This window comes from Pristis pectinata, chromosome 7, assembly GCF_009764475.1.
Source record: "Pristis pectinata isolate sPriPec2 chromosome 7, sPriPec2.1.pri, whole genome shotgun sequence".
NCBI classification, from domain to species: Eukaryota; Metazoa; Chordata; class Chondrichthyes; order Rhinopristiformes; family Pristidae; genus Pristis; species Pristis pectinata.
The window spans coordinates 20,602,525-20,616,104 of NC_067411.1; the positions used below are offsets into that span (position 1 = coordinate 20,602,525).

Here is a 13,580-nt window from a genome sequence, read left to right on the forward strand (position 1 = left end):
ACATTGAAGTCACCCAAGCTGGTCAGTCACCTGGTGTAAGGAGTATGCCAGCACTTTCAGTGTGCACCAGACATGCTCTGAGGGGAGGCTGTCCCCCAGTAGAGTTTATTGCCATATGCACAAGTACGTATACGCACAGGTGCAATGAAAAATTTACTTGCAGCAGCATCAAAGGCACATAGCATCATATAAGCAGCATTCACAAGATGAACTATACACAATTTTTACATGAGAGAACACAATTAGAACAAAAAAAGTCCATTTTAGTGCAAAGTCGTTTTAGTGTTGCTAAACTGTAGTCATTAGGGTTGTGCTGGTTGGTTCAAGAACTGAATGGTTGAAGGGAAGTAGCTGTTCTTGAACCTGGTGGCGTGAAACTCAGAGACGGGGCCCAGTGTGGGAGAGGCTGCGGGCAGAGGCTCAGACACGGGGCCCAGCGTGGGAGAGGCTACGGGCAGAGGCTCAAGGCTCAAGGCTCACGGCTCACTTGGCCTTTGCTGCTCCAAGGAGGAAGCACTGGCTCAAGAGTGACATTGGAAATAAATTGACCAAAAAAACTACTAATGGATAATCCAAATGCAGAGTTAATTATAATCAACCTTAACTAGACTGCATTGTTGTCCTTGTCCTTCTACACATCAGCTAAGCAGAAATGTATTCCAATCTCTTTCTGATATAAAGCAATGGTACAACATAGAACAGTACAACAAAGAAACAGGCCCTTCAGCCCACAATGTTGTGTCGAACTAATTAAACAAACAGCACCTTAACCCGTCTGCCTGCACACAGTCCATGAACCCCACCCCCCATTCTCTGCATATTCAAATACCTACCTAAAAGCCTCAAATGCCACTATCATGCCTGCCTCCACTACCACCCCAGCAGCGCATTACAGGCACCCACTGCTCTGTTTATAATAAAACTTACCCCGCACATCTCCTTTCAATTTTCCCCTCACACCTTAAATACATCCCCTCTGGTATTAGACATTTCAACCCTGGGAAAAAGATACTGCTTATCTATGCCTCTCAGAAGATAAGCTTCTGCCAGATCCCCCCTCAGCCTCCGCTGGTCCAGAGAAAACAACGCTAGTTTGTCCAACTTCTCCTTGTAGCACATGCCCTTTAATCCAGGCAGAATCCTGGTAAATCTCTTCTGAACCCTTTACATAGCCTCTGCATCCTTCCTGTAATGGGGCGATCAGACATCGGGTCGAATACACCACCCATAAAAGCAATTACGGATATGTATGAAATTAAGTCTATAATCTTTATCTGTAATCAAGAAGTTCAAAGCAAGCAAGCACCTTTCACAGTTCTGATCCATTCTCTATCCCTCACCTCCTCCTTCACAGAAATGCAGTACCCATGGAAATCCGGGCATTCCCTTCCTCTCATCATCCTGTACACCATCTTCAGTTCCCATTCACTTCCCTCATATTTAAGGGCTTGAGAAACTGCCACAGAAATAACATGAGCATAGGTTGGAATGGGTTATGTCCTGGGCCCAGCACATAGATGCAATCACAAAGGTGGTGTGCCAGCACTGCTACTTTCTTAGAAGGTTAAGAAGATTCAGCACGTCACCAAAATACCCTGACAAACTTCTACAGATGCACTGTTGAAAGTTTCCTGAGTGGTTGCATCATGTCCTGGTTTGGTAATTCCAACACACAGGAATGCAAGAGGCTCCAGAGAGTGGTGGACACAGCCTGGTCCATCACAGGCACATTCCTCCCCATCACTGAAAGCTTCTAAATGTGAACACTGTGGACCACCTCTTGCACTACCATGAACTTGTCTGTGTTTGTGTTTTTTTTGGGATTAATGTTCTGATTTGCACAGTTTTTTCCCCCACTGTTTTCTGTAATTTATGTGTTCTGTGTATTGTTGTCTGAATCTAAATGCCTGTGATGCTGCTGCAAGCAAGGTTTTCATTGTACCTGCACCTCACCGTACTTGCGCTCATGACAATAAACTCGACATGAAAAGTCGGTCTGAATCAGCATTCCAAGCTCACAGCAAACTCAAGATCAATCTGTTTTCAGTGACCATACACTGTAAAAATGCACCCTTGTGCTTTGAACTTCAGTCCTTGCCTCTAGTTTGTAGTTACACAACAATTCTTACTTGCCCTTTTTCTGTCAGTTCTTTCCCTCTGGATTTGCCAATACAGCATCTTAAAAGCAACAGCATATTTTCTCCAGATAACCTTCATGTCAAACAATAAATTGACTCATGCAAATGATATTGCAGAATGCAGACATTCAACAATAGAGACTTTGTGCGGATGAAGACTCAATTTACTTTAATGATTTTTAAAGTCAAGCTAATTTTTGTACTGATTTAACCTGTAAATGAATAGCATTGGTTATTCTCAAAGGATACTATTTAGACAGCAGTGTATTGACAATCACATCTGCCCCTTTAACCATGAATGAAATTTTAACTCCATAAACTACACTAAATTCTACATCCCTCACTGGTTAGTGCTCCCTGCATTCAAATTCCAGCAGCTCATTAATCCTCAGGAAGCAAGTCTTGCTCTGTGATCCAAGAGCTCAGGAACCTGAGCTCTTGGATCACAGAGCAAGACCAACCTCACAGTGCTGAATTAAATTCCATTACTGTGTATTCTCTTCCAGAGAGTGGGTGGGGGGGGGGGGGGGGGGGGGAAGAGAGAGAGAGAGAGAGAGAGAGAGAGAGAGAGAGACACACACACTCTGGATCTACATTGTTTTGTGTTTGTACTTGCATATCAACAGGGAGTTACAAAATTAAATACTCCTTTGACCTGTGAATGGAATAAGATGTTGCATGCATTATGGATTGTTCATCCACAATAAACTTAGCAAAGACATTCTTCCATTCTTGATCTGCTGCCCTGGTCTACAGACACATCTGCTGTTACCTACAGAAAGGTAAAAAGTCAGGACTTCATAGCTCTTTAGGTATCAGGGTCATGTAATTGAACCAAGAGATTATCAACAACACAAGGATCTAAAAATACTTGAGCCATTCATATTCATGCTTTGCCTACAAGGTCATGGTTGACCATCCCTTGAGTACTTGTCATGTTAAAAGAGCATTTTGTAGTGTTCTTGTATTAAAGCCAAAAGGTGCCAGCAATGTTTGAAGTCAAGTACAAGAACACTGCGCACAGAATACATCGAGAGCATGCAGGTGGGCCCCAGAGTTGAAATGAGACTTGGCCTCGCTGAAAGGACTAAAGAACTAGCAGTCGTACAAATACTAGCAAGTCTGTAAAATGGGGTTGAAGTACCAATGAAAGACCTCGAAATTCCACCTTCACCTCATCTGAAAGTGAGCTCAGATTCAGTTTTATACTTAAGAATCTCAAAACTGGCCATGCTTTTTGGAAAGTTTGCATAGTACAATGCAAAAAACAGAACTTTACAGGTGCTACTGAGTCTTGAAGTGTAAAATGATACATGCATTAAAGTGATTTAATATGAACTTAAAGAACGCACAGTGAAGACACCAAACAACTACTTCTCCTTCACAGAGAACACATTCCCCCCCACCCCCGTTCTGCCCTTGATTCAAAAATATCATCAAAGAAAACTTAGACAAACAAACCTTAGCAACTTACCTTGACGAATAACTTCCTCTCACCATTTTTTTTTCTATTTAAAAGAGTTTGGCTATAAAACTAACTCCCAATAAGTAACAAAATATAACAGGAAGAAAATTGAATGTTTCTTTAACATAATGCAGGATGTAAACCAATGAATGGCAACTTCCCTCATGGAATTTATTTGGGTGGGGGGGGAGGGGAATGATGGGGTAGAGAGAGGGAGAAAGAAAAAGAAATATGGGCCAAAGGGCCTGTATTGTGCTGTACTGTTCTATGCTCTATGAAAGAGAAAGAATCTTTGTGAACATGAGAATGTGATATACATGTGTTGTAATTTTTTTTAAAAATGGCAGCATCCATTTTAAGAGCACAATATAGGATGGCTTGGGTAAGAAAGGCCTTTTAAAGCATTTGACATTCTTCCAATACACCAATCTCTATGCATCCAAACATTTATGTGAGAGATGTATGGTATCAATGTACGGTGGAGAGCATTCTGACTGGCTGCATCTCTGCCTGGTATGGTGGCTCCAATGCACAGGATCACAAGAGGCTGCAGAGGGTTGCGGACTCAGCCAGCTCCATCACAGGCACAACCCTCCCCACCTTCAAGGACATCTTCAAGAGGCTGTGCCTCAAGAAGGTGGCATCCATCACTAAGGACCCTCACCACCCAGGACATGCCCTCTTCTCGTTACTACTATTGAGGTGGTGGTACAGGAGCCTGAAGACCCACACTCAACAATTCAGAAACAGCTTCTTCCCCTCTGCCATCAGATTTCTGAAAAGTCCATGAACACTACTTTGTTATTCCTTCTTTTTGCACTATTTATTTTCATAATTTATAGGAATTTTATGTCTTACACTATACTGCTGCCAAAAAACAACAAATTTCACATCATCTAAGTCAGTAATAATAAATCTGATTCTGATTGCTATGTCTCAACTAAAAAACCAAACACCCTCTCTGTCCCCCACTACATTTGGTCATCATGCTCTGTGGAAAGAAACATTTTGTGACGTCTGTCCTAAATTTGCCTCTGACCTTGGGCTCCTCATCTTGCAGCTCTGGTGTTTTTCATGCCATTGACTAGACCACTATTGATTTCCGATTCCTAACTGCGCTACAATACAGTAGCTTGCTGGGCTTTTCAGAGGGCAGTTAAGATCAATCAAATTGCTCTTGGTCTAGAGTCACATCCTGTAAGACCAGGTAAAGTATTATTTCTGGTTTAACCTCCCCTATCTGTTAAGCTTCTTACACTTCTTTCAGAGCATGAAAACAGATAGCTTATCTGCTTCTCCAGCTCAACTCTTTTCCCCAGCTACTGAGGATTATCCTCAGAATTCACAGCATTACCAATAACAGAGAATGCTGCAAATACTCAGCAGATCAGGCAGCATCCATGGAAGAAGGGAAAAATGGAGTTCATACTACAGGTTGATGATCTTTCACCAGAACCGGCCCATTCTGATGGAAGAGCTTCAATCCAAAACATTAACTAATTTCTCTTTCTGTAGATGCTACCTGACCTGCTGAATGTTTCCAGCATTTTCTGCTTCTATTTCAATTCTGAATCAAATGAGAAAGGCTGGTGATCTGAAATTGTTGAATTTAGTCTTATGTCCCAAGGGCTATAAAGTGCCCTGTTGACAGAAGAGAATGCTATTCTTCAAATTTGCATTGAATTTTATTGGAATGGCATTAGAGGCTGAAGACAGAGCGGGAATGGGAGGGAGAATTATAGTGACAGGCAGCTGAAGCTCTGGGTATTCTTGGGAACTGAACTGAGGTGTTCTACGAAGTGGTTACCCAATCAATGTTTGGTAGGTCCAGCAAAGGGAGAGAACATATTGTGAGCATTGAATGTACACACTGAATTGGAAAAGTGAACTGTTCCTTTACCTGGAAAAGTATTTGGGTGCCTGGATGGTGAGAAAGAAAAAGTTAAAAAGGTAGGTGTTGCATGTGGCGATTGCATGGGAAGGAGTGCGAGAAGGAGAATGAGTGTTGGTGGACATGGAAGTATGAACCAAGGTGTTGTGGAGGAAATTTTTTTTTCAGAATGCAAAAAACAGGAGGGGGGGGAAGAATGTGTCTGGTTGTGACATTATGTTGAAGTTGGGGGAAATTACTGAGGATGATTGGCTGAATATGGAGACCGGTGGGAATGGAAGGTGAACGTGACAGTCTCCAAGTGGTAGCTGCACCAGACCAAAGATTAGTAACATCTACCTCATTGAGTTTTCTATCATATTTTGCATAACAATAGGATGGATAAAAAATGCTTTAACAATCACCTTTTTCATTCATTTCCTTCTATTAACATCTCCTCCAAATAGATCAGCTGCAATTACCAGCCCTTCACCACCCTTTCTCAGCTGGTACCACCATTTGCATCATTCAGTCTCATTTGGTCTCCAGCCCAACAGATATTTCCTCAATTTTTTCCACATGTCCCCTTTTCTGCATCTCAAAACATGTTTGGATTCCTAACTTTACTCCATTCTGAAGAGAGGTCATTGACATAAAACAACCCGTCTATTTTTCCTCTCCTCAGAAGCAGCTTGACCCAGTCAATGCTTCCAGCATTCGGTTTTTATTTCACATTTACAGCATCTGCCATTATGGTGTGTATTTAAACATGGAAGACCAAATCACTATCAAAGTGGTGTGATTCCAGTGGCAACACTCTGCCTCTGGTACATTTTTGTTGCATTAACAGAACCTGAGATTCTGATAAGGTAACGACTGTTTCAAACTAGTGCAAGACTATATTTTTTTGTTCTTCCTGACTCTGTGTCCCTGTCTTACCTCTGCCTCTTGATTATTTGTGAGCAATGTCATGATCAATTAGCAAGTGTCCATTATACTTAGATTGAATCAATCTCTCCTCAGTGCACGGTGCATTTCCATCCATCCTACTCCAGAGGTGCTGAAACAAATTCATATTGTTCACTAATCTCTCTGTACTGCACCACAGCCCTGAGTACGTCTGGAACATACAAGGACTGAAGGCATTCGGGCACTTGAGAGTCACTTCATCATCTTTATCAGTCACCAGCATTTCAGGCAGCACTATTATCTATAAATGGAATGCTGGTATGTGCCAAATAAAGATTAGGATGTGTATTATATAGATTAGGTTTTGTATAAATGGACCGTGTCTAAGTACTGGCTGCTCCAGACCCCAGATTAGTAACATTTACCTCATTGGGATTTGGAAACAAATAAAACTTGCCCTCATTACCTGTCCTGATGCTACGCAAAGTATATAAGTGTTTTAACGTTCATCTTAGCAAGATGATTCTTTTCCTATTTTTACTACAATATTAACTGATAAGCAAATACTTCTCCGAAAAGCAAACTAAGGCAGTCTGTCCAACATTTGCCAAGAGTAGCTGTCTGCTGCCAAATACTAGACTGCTCAGCTTTCACATTCTGCACTTCTAATTATTATTGTAGTTGATAATGGATTCATGTCTTAGTTAAATTAAATCAACTGTTTATTAAAAGCCAAATTCTGATGCAAATTGAGGGAGATCCCATAAAATGAGGAGTGCTTTGCAAAGTGCTCCATAGGCCTAGGACTCTCATAGCAGGATGCAGCAGGGGAGGCAGCTTCCCCTGGAGCAACTTACAAAGCGCAGGAGGAACTCAGCAGGTCAGGCAGCATGTATGGAGGGAAAAGGACAGTCACTGTTTTGGGTCAAGACCCTTTATCTGACTGGCAGTCCAGATGAAGGGTCCTGACCCAAAATGTTGACCGTCCATTTCCATTCATAGAGGCTGCCTGACCTGCTGAGTTCCTCCTGCGCTTTGTGGGTTGCTCCAGATTCCAGCATCTGCAGTCTCTTGTGTCTCCAGCTTTCCCTGGATCCTGGATTTGCAAACTGTAAATATTTGGACCTTGTGTCCTTGTTCACAAAATTCCATTTGCCTACTTTATAACTGTTCTTTTACAAAGGTCAAATAATTTATGGGAGCTTTCCTGAGAATTTCACAAAGCTGTACAATCACCTGCCCTTTTTTTTAAAATAATAAAGAAAATCATTTTTGGAATGTGGGAATTGCACTTGCCTGTTGAGCTGACTACTAAAAAGTCAAAGAGTGCAAGTTTATTAACAAATCCGGTAACTCAAAAAAGGTGAAATATTATATCAAAAGCAAGTCAACCTGGTTCCTTAATTCACCTTAATGGATGGTAGAAGCCAGCCCACCTAGTCTGGCTGAAACCCTCAGAACTACACCAGTAAATCAACTGAACTTGCTGGAAGGCCAGGTTCACTAATTTCTCAGCGCAACTTGGGATTGGCAATGAATGTCCATCATCAATCACAAATTGGAAAGATGTGTTCTTATTTCAGATTTCACATCTCTGAAACAGTCTGGTTTTGTATTTAATGATGATCGATACTTTACCAGATTGATTCCTCTGATGGTAGGATTGTTACTTGAGGAAAAATTGATCAGAAATTATTGGCGTGGACTGGAGTTTAGAAGAGCAAGAAGTGATCCAATTGAAGCATACAAAATGCTGACAGGGTAGATGAGTTGATATTTCCCTTTGTTATAGGCATTCCAGCCAAGGATCAGTCTCAAAATAAAGGGTTAGCTATTTAGTTTGGTGAAACTTTGGAATTCTCTACCCAAGGCAGCTGTGGACATTCAGTTGGTCAGTATATTCAAGGAAGAAATCAATAGATTTTCAGATTTTAAGGGAATTTGTGCAGGAAAGTGACAAGCAAAAGATCAGCCATAACGTTAGTGAACAGTGGAGCAGGCATGAGGGGTCAATGCCTTTCCCTGCTTCAATTTTTTTTTAAATGTTATTTACACCACAATATGATTGCCTCAAGATAATTTCCACTTCAAAGCACAGCTAAAGTTGTGTTAGATCCACACATCAGGCACTGACATAAAAGCCATCCTAACATAAGGCAAGACATCCTCAAGCATATACTCTCCCACTGCTTGGACTGGCAGTATATGGTGCATTACCACAGCACAATGTCAAATGAGGTTTAAAAAGTACCCAGGAAGTGTTCTGGACAGGAGAATCAGATTATCATCCTTTATCAGTGACAAACCCACACTGGCTGTATCATGACAATCCTGGACACACTGTTATAATAGACACCCCAAAATGCCAGTAGTAGTTCAAATCCCACCACGGCAAGCAATTTGAAAATCTTGCAAACAGAACACCATCCTCTACCAGTGTTCTGGTCTAACTCATGCTCCAGAACACTACCATACTGGGGCCCTATAGACCATGATATATTATCAGCAATAATAATTGAAACCATTGAGCAGAAAAGAGAAAAGAAACAGAAGTGGGAATAAAAAAAATCAGCAAAATATTAATGTAAAGGGAGAAGAGATTTTTGTTTTAATATTACAGAGAGGAAGCACGAGCAAATCCCATGGACAGGACCCAGTTTTGTTACTGCTTCATCACTTACATCTAACTGCTGTCAATTACTGCATTAAAGACAGGTTATCAAGTAGGACCCATTACAGGGTTGTATTTGTCTTTTCTACAAGAAGGTATTCAGTTGCAAAGAATTTGATCACTTCAGGCTTGTTTAGAAATACATTCTGTTCACTGTTAAAATGACTTGTATTTATGTGGTGCCTTTCACATCACTTTCAGCACATTCCAAAGTACTTTGGAGCCAACGAAGTGTGGTTACTGTTGTAATGTTTTGCACAATATCACCACCTTCTATTCTGCCAATAACATTTTAGTAAAACAATTTCCACTTTATGCCTTTTGCCTGTGGAAAAATAAGCTACAGACTTCTCACTTGGTTCTTGGAATCTCATTAAATAAACAAAGATTGGCAAGTTTATTTTTTTTTGTGGACCAAAATCTGACACCACATTCAAAGCAACAACAAAGGCACACTGTTACCTTGGCTGGAGCTGTACATACCACTACTGTTTGTTCTTTGGGAACACAGCTACATTTGAGGGCAGTGTTGAATTCTTCAACTCCTTTGGGACTTCTTTCTTTCAGTACGATTAGGTGAAAATATAAAAAAGCTGTGTCTACCTTTTTTCTTAAATGAGACTTTTCCCATTAAGATATAATCACACAACAAAAAGTCCTATTCACAACTTCACTTGGAAGACTCATTGACAGGAAGGACTTTGTTCTTGGCTACCATGCACGATTTTTGCAACAGTTTTAGATGGTAAGTATTTTATTCCATTGTACTTTCTTCCAATTTCTTAGTTGTAATAGATTTTTTCTACTTCAGTACAGAGGCAACAAACTTATTCATGGTCAACATCAATATCAAGACTGTCCACTCTTTATGGTTTCCCATTTCTTTCGTTATTGTCCCATCCAATATGAAAGATATATACCAGAATCAGTTGGAAGTCCTGATCCAAACTCTGGTATGGGAATGGAATCACACTAATCTGGCTGCACCGGATTGAGGTCTGGACTATTTTAACTCAAGACTTTGTCCCAGTCTCTTAGGAGCATTTTCTAGCCAATTGAGATGAAACACAAACAAAAATCAATCGGTGCTCAGTGAGTGAGCAAGAGCTAAACTTCAGAGAGCAGAAGGCCCAGTGAATGGCCTTGCACAGTCAGGTTGAGGCCTGCTGTCGGATGTCCAGACACAACCAGAAACAGTAAAGTGGAGAAGCCTGGCACACGACAGCCCTGGCTGCCTCATGGAACCTAGAAGAGCACACGTGCCCATGCTGCCCAGTAAAGAAAGCTTCTAATAACTCAGAACAAAGTAAACTTTGCAGGAAGCTGGATGCAGACAGCACTCCTTTGGTGAGCCAGCACTGGGGTGAGTCACACGAGATGCAAGAATCACATCAGGCCTGACTCAAGCTATAGATCCTCAAACTTAAATGAAGTCCTTCCTTTCCTTTAGATTTTGCAAGTAGCAGTGGGGAAGTGGGTGGGGTATGGGGTGCACAAGGGGCAGGTGCTGCCTCTTAAATCCTCTGGATACTCTGTTCGAGTCAGGTCTGGTGCTAAAATTTTTCAGTAGTGTTATGTTTGATGTGAGCACCTGCAGTACCATTAGTTTCCTGTTGCAACAAAATTACAGACAACAAAAACCCCAAAGACCACATCAGATAATTGATCAGTCATATTGTTGTGTGAGTACTTATAGTGGAAACACACGATTGGATTGCACCTCATCTTAACATCTTATGCAAAAGAATGCTATACTTCTACAGCATTGCATTAAAGTACCTATGAGGTGTTCAAACTTTAATTGTAGCAGGGAAATAAAACATCTCCTTCATTCACCCACAGTGAAACAAGCAGTACATCTTACAGAAAACCAGGAACTATACACAAATTGAAAGGTCCTTGCTAGGACACCATTTTTTTTTTGCTTCTTCCTGATTCCACCACATAGATAAGATTTCTTTATTAGTCACATGTACATCAAAACACACAGTAAAATACATCTTTTGCGTGGAGTGTTCTGGGGGCAGCCCGCAAGTGTCGCCACACCTCCGGCGCCAACATAGCACGCCCACAACTTCCTAACCCATACGTCTTTGGAATGTACACGCTGTCTTTTTTGGAGTCAATCAGCATAAACAAAAAGGTAGCAGCATCTGTATTCTAAATGCCATGACCTTTAAGCCCTGATGACCACTGGCGCAGTGGCCCAATCAATCTTCTCCATAGTGTGGGGGACCCATTATCCACTACTGTTCTGTTGAAGCTTCCCTCCCCATCCATTTCACCCTCCTTCCCCACCCCACCTTTCCCTCTCGATTGTCTCTCTCCCCCCTTAAATTTTCCCACACTTTCCCTCCTGTGGGGCTGCCATGGAAAATTCACGTTAATAGCACAGACTCATTGCCCAGTGGGCAGTGTGCAAATAACAGGGCAACTGCAAGCTCTTAAAGCGAGGATATCCCAATTTAGCCATTGTGTTTATGACCGTTGATTTACCATTTAGGGAAAATGTCAAACCCATTTAATCAACCAAAAATGAATTAAATCCAATTTCCACGCTACAATAATACTTTATCCATGGCAAACTTCCAAAAGTTGAAATTGATGAAACCAATATGATATCAACTCAACAAATGGTCAAATGATAAAAATGGGATTTGTATAGAATAAGTGTAAATGGGTTGACGTGGACTTGGTTTCCATGCTGTTTGATTCTGCCTCTAAAATTCTTTAAACTGAAAGAATTTGGCTGTGTAAAGTAGGTGAAGTTCTGCAAATACTCTCTGGGATGTACGAAATGCTAGGAGAAATGTAATTGCAAGTGCAACACAATGCCAAAGCCACCAGCATTTACATTAGTCATATGAGAAAGATGCTAATTATCAGTGCGAAACCTAACATTGCATCCAATATGAAAAGTTTTCAAACAATTTTCCCTACCTTTGGAGATCTGCTGTCTGAGCTTAGATTTGACCAACATTCCAAGTTTCAAAGCAAAATATAACAGAACAAGCACAGCTGTTGCTCATCGTAGAGCTTTTGCAGTTATTTTCAGCAGCATACAAGATAGCATGCAGTGCAGCAGAGATGTTACGGCTTGACTCATTAAGCAGACAGTTCTCAATGGGCTTTAAGTCCAGCCTAAATGTGTCTCTTCACTCTGCTGCTTCACAAGCAACTACACCCACAACATCTTAATCCATCACACTTTCTTCCAACACACTAATAATTTTCTGTTGTAGATTTTAACAAGTGACATCAGTGAATAGTTCAGATTCCAGCTGTCTGTGACTACTTGCTAACAGCAAAGGCTCCATTCAGCTTTACCGTGGCTGCTAATTTGACTTTGTGTACAATATTTCAATTCAGTAACAACTCTTATTTAGTACGCAGCTTAAATCTTCTGGCATTACTGATTCATCAATTTGTAGTTAAACAAGTTACATATTTTGTGCAGCGACTATCAGCCATGTCTGATCATTAATTACCCAGGGAAAAACAAGAGTTGGACAGTTTTTACAAGGGTGTGAGGACTCCTTTAAATGCAAATATATAAAAGTTACCAGATCCCTCTGCTGAACACCACTTACTAAAGCTGAATAAAAAACACTACTGTCAGTCTGGGTTCATAGCCCCAAAAATTATATTAAAAAAACTAACCTTATAAATCCCTCGGTCTTCAGAGAGGAACAAAACTCCTTATGATATATCCCGAATTTTAAAATGGCCCTTACCACAAAGTGAGATCAAAATCTGAGCATGTATTCCCGTTTCAGTGGAATGTCCTTGACCGAAACAAGCCAGTTACTGCTCAGTATTTGTTTTTCTCTTAATGTTGATAATTTTTCCACTGCACTGAAAGGGCTGGTAGCTACTAATGAGTTTTGTATTTTTCCATTTGCTGTCATTGAAATGTTTTGTGAAATAGGGTTTTCAAACATATCCATAAGATTTTTCTTATACTAGGTTTCACTGCTTGTCAGATCTTCAAGCTGGACATGGTTCTGTGTCCAGATGAACACGTTTCCACAAGACCACCCCACAGTACAACCTTGGCCCAAACATAAGATATCTTTATTGTTCACATGTTCATTGAAACACACAGTGAAATGTATCTTTTGCGTAGAATGTTCTGGGGGCAGCCCCCAAGTGTCGCCACGCTTCCGGCACCAACATAGCATGCCCACAACTTCCTAACCCGTACGTCTTTGGAATGTGGGAGGAAACCAGAGCACCCGGAGGAAACCCACGCAGACACAGGGAAAATGTACAAACTCCTTACAGACAGCGGCCGGAATTGAACCCAGGTCACTGGCATTGTAGAGCGTTGCGCTAACCGCTATGCTATCGTGCCTGCCCCCAAACAGCCAAATTCCAGAGTTCAGGCGGAAGTGGTTGCCCTTGAAAACAAAGCAGCATTAGTCAAGGAACCCTAGTAAACCTGAAGTCAATGGGACTCGCAGGATAAATGGAAGATAGTTGTAGTTTTTGGAGGTCAATCTTCTGTGCCCTGGGAGTTTCCTCAGG

At 41.2% G+C, this 13,580-nt stretch overlaps 1 protein-coding gene across 15 annotated transcripts in view; it reads right to left on the reverse strand.

Annotated features, from left to right (window-relative positions):
- Window positions 1–13,580, reverse strand: part of LOC127572413 (sorbin and SH3 domain-containing protein 2-like) — a 337,556-nt gene that overhangs the window by 180,662 nt on the left and 143,314 nt on the right. For 2 of the 15 annotated variants that reach the window (XM_052019640.1, XM_052019639.1), the window contains exon 1: window positions 12,714–12,966. The exons of the other annotated variants lie outside the window; for them this stretch is intronic. The gene's annotated coding sequence lies outside the window, so the exon portion shown is untranslated. Of the gene's footprint in view, window positions 1–12,713; window positions 12,967–13,580 lie in introns of those variants that run through there. 15 annotated transcript variants of the gene reach the window in all.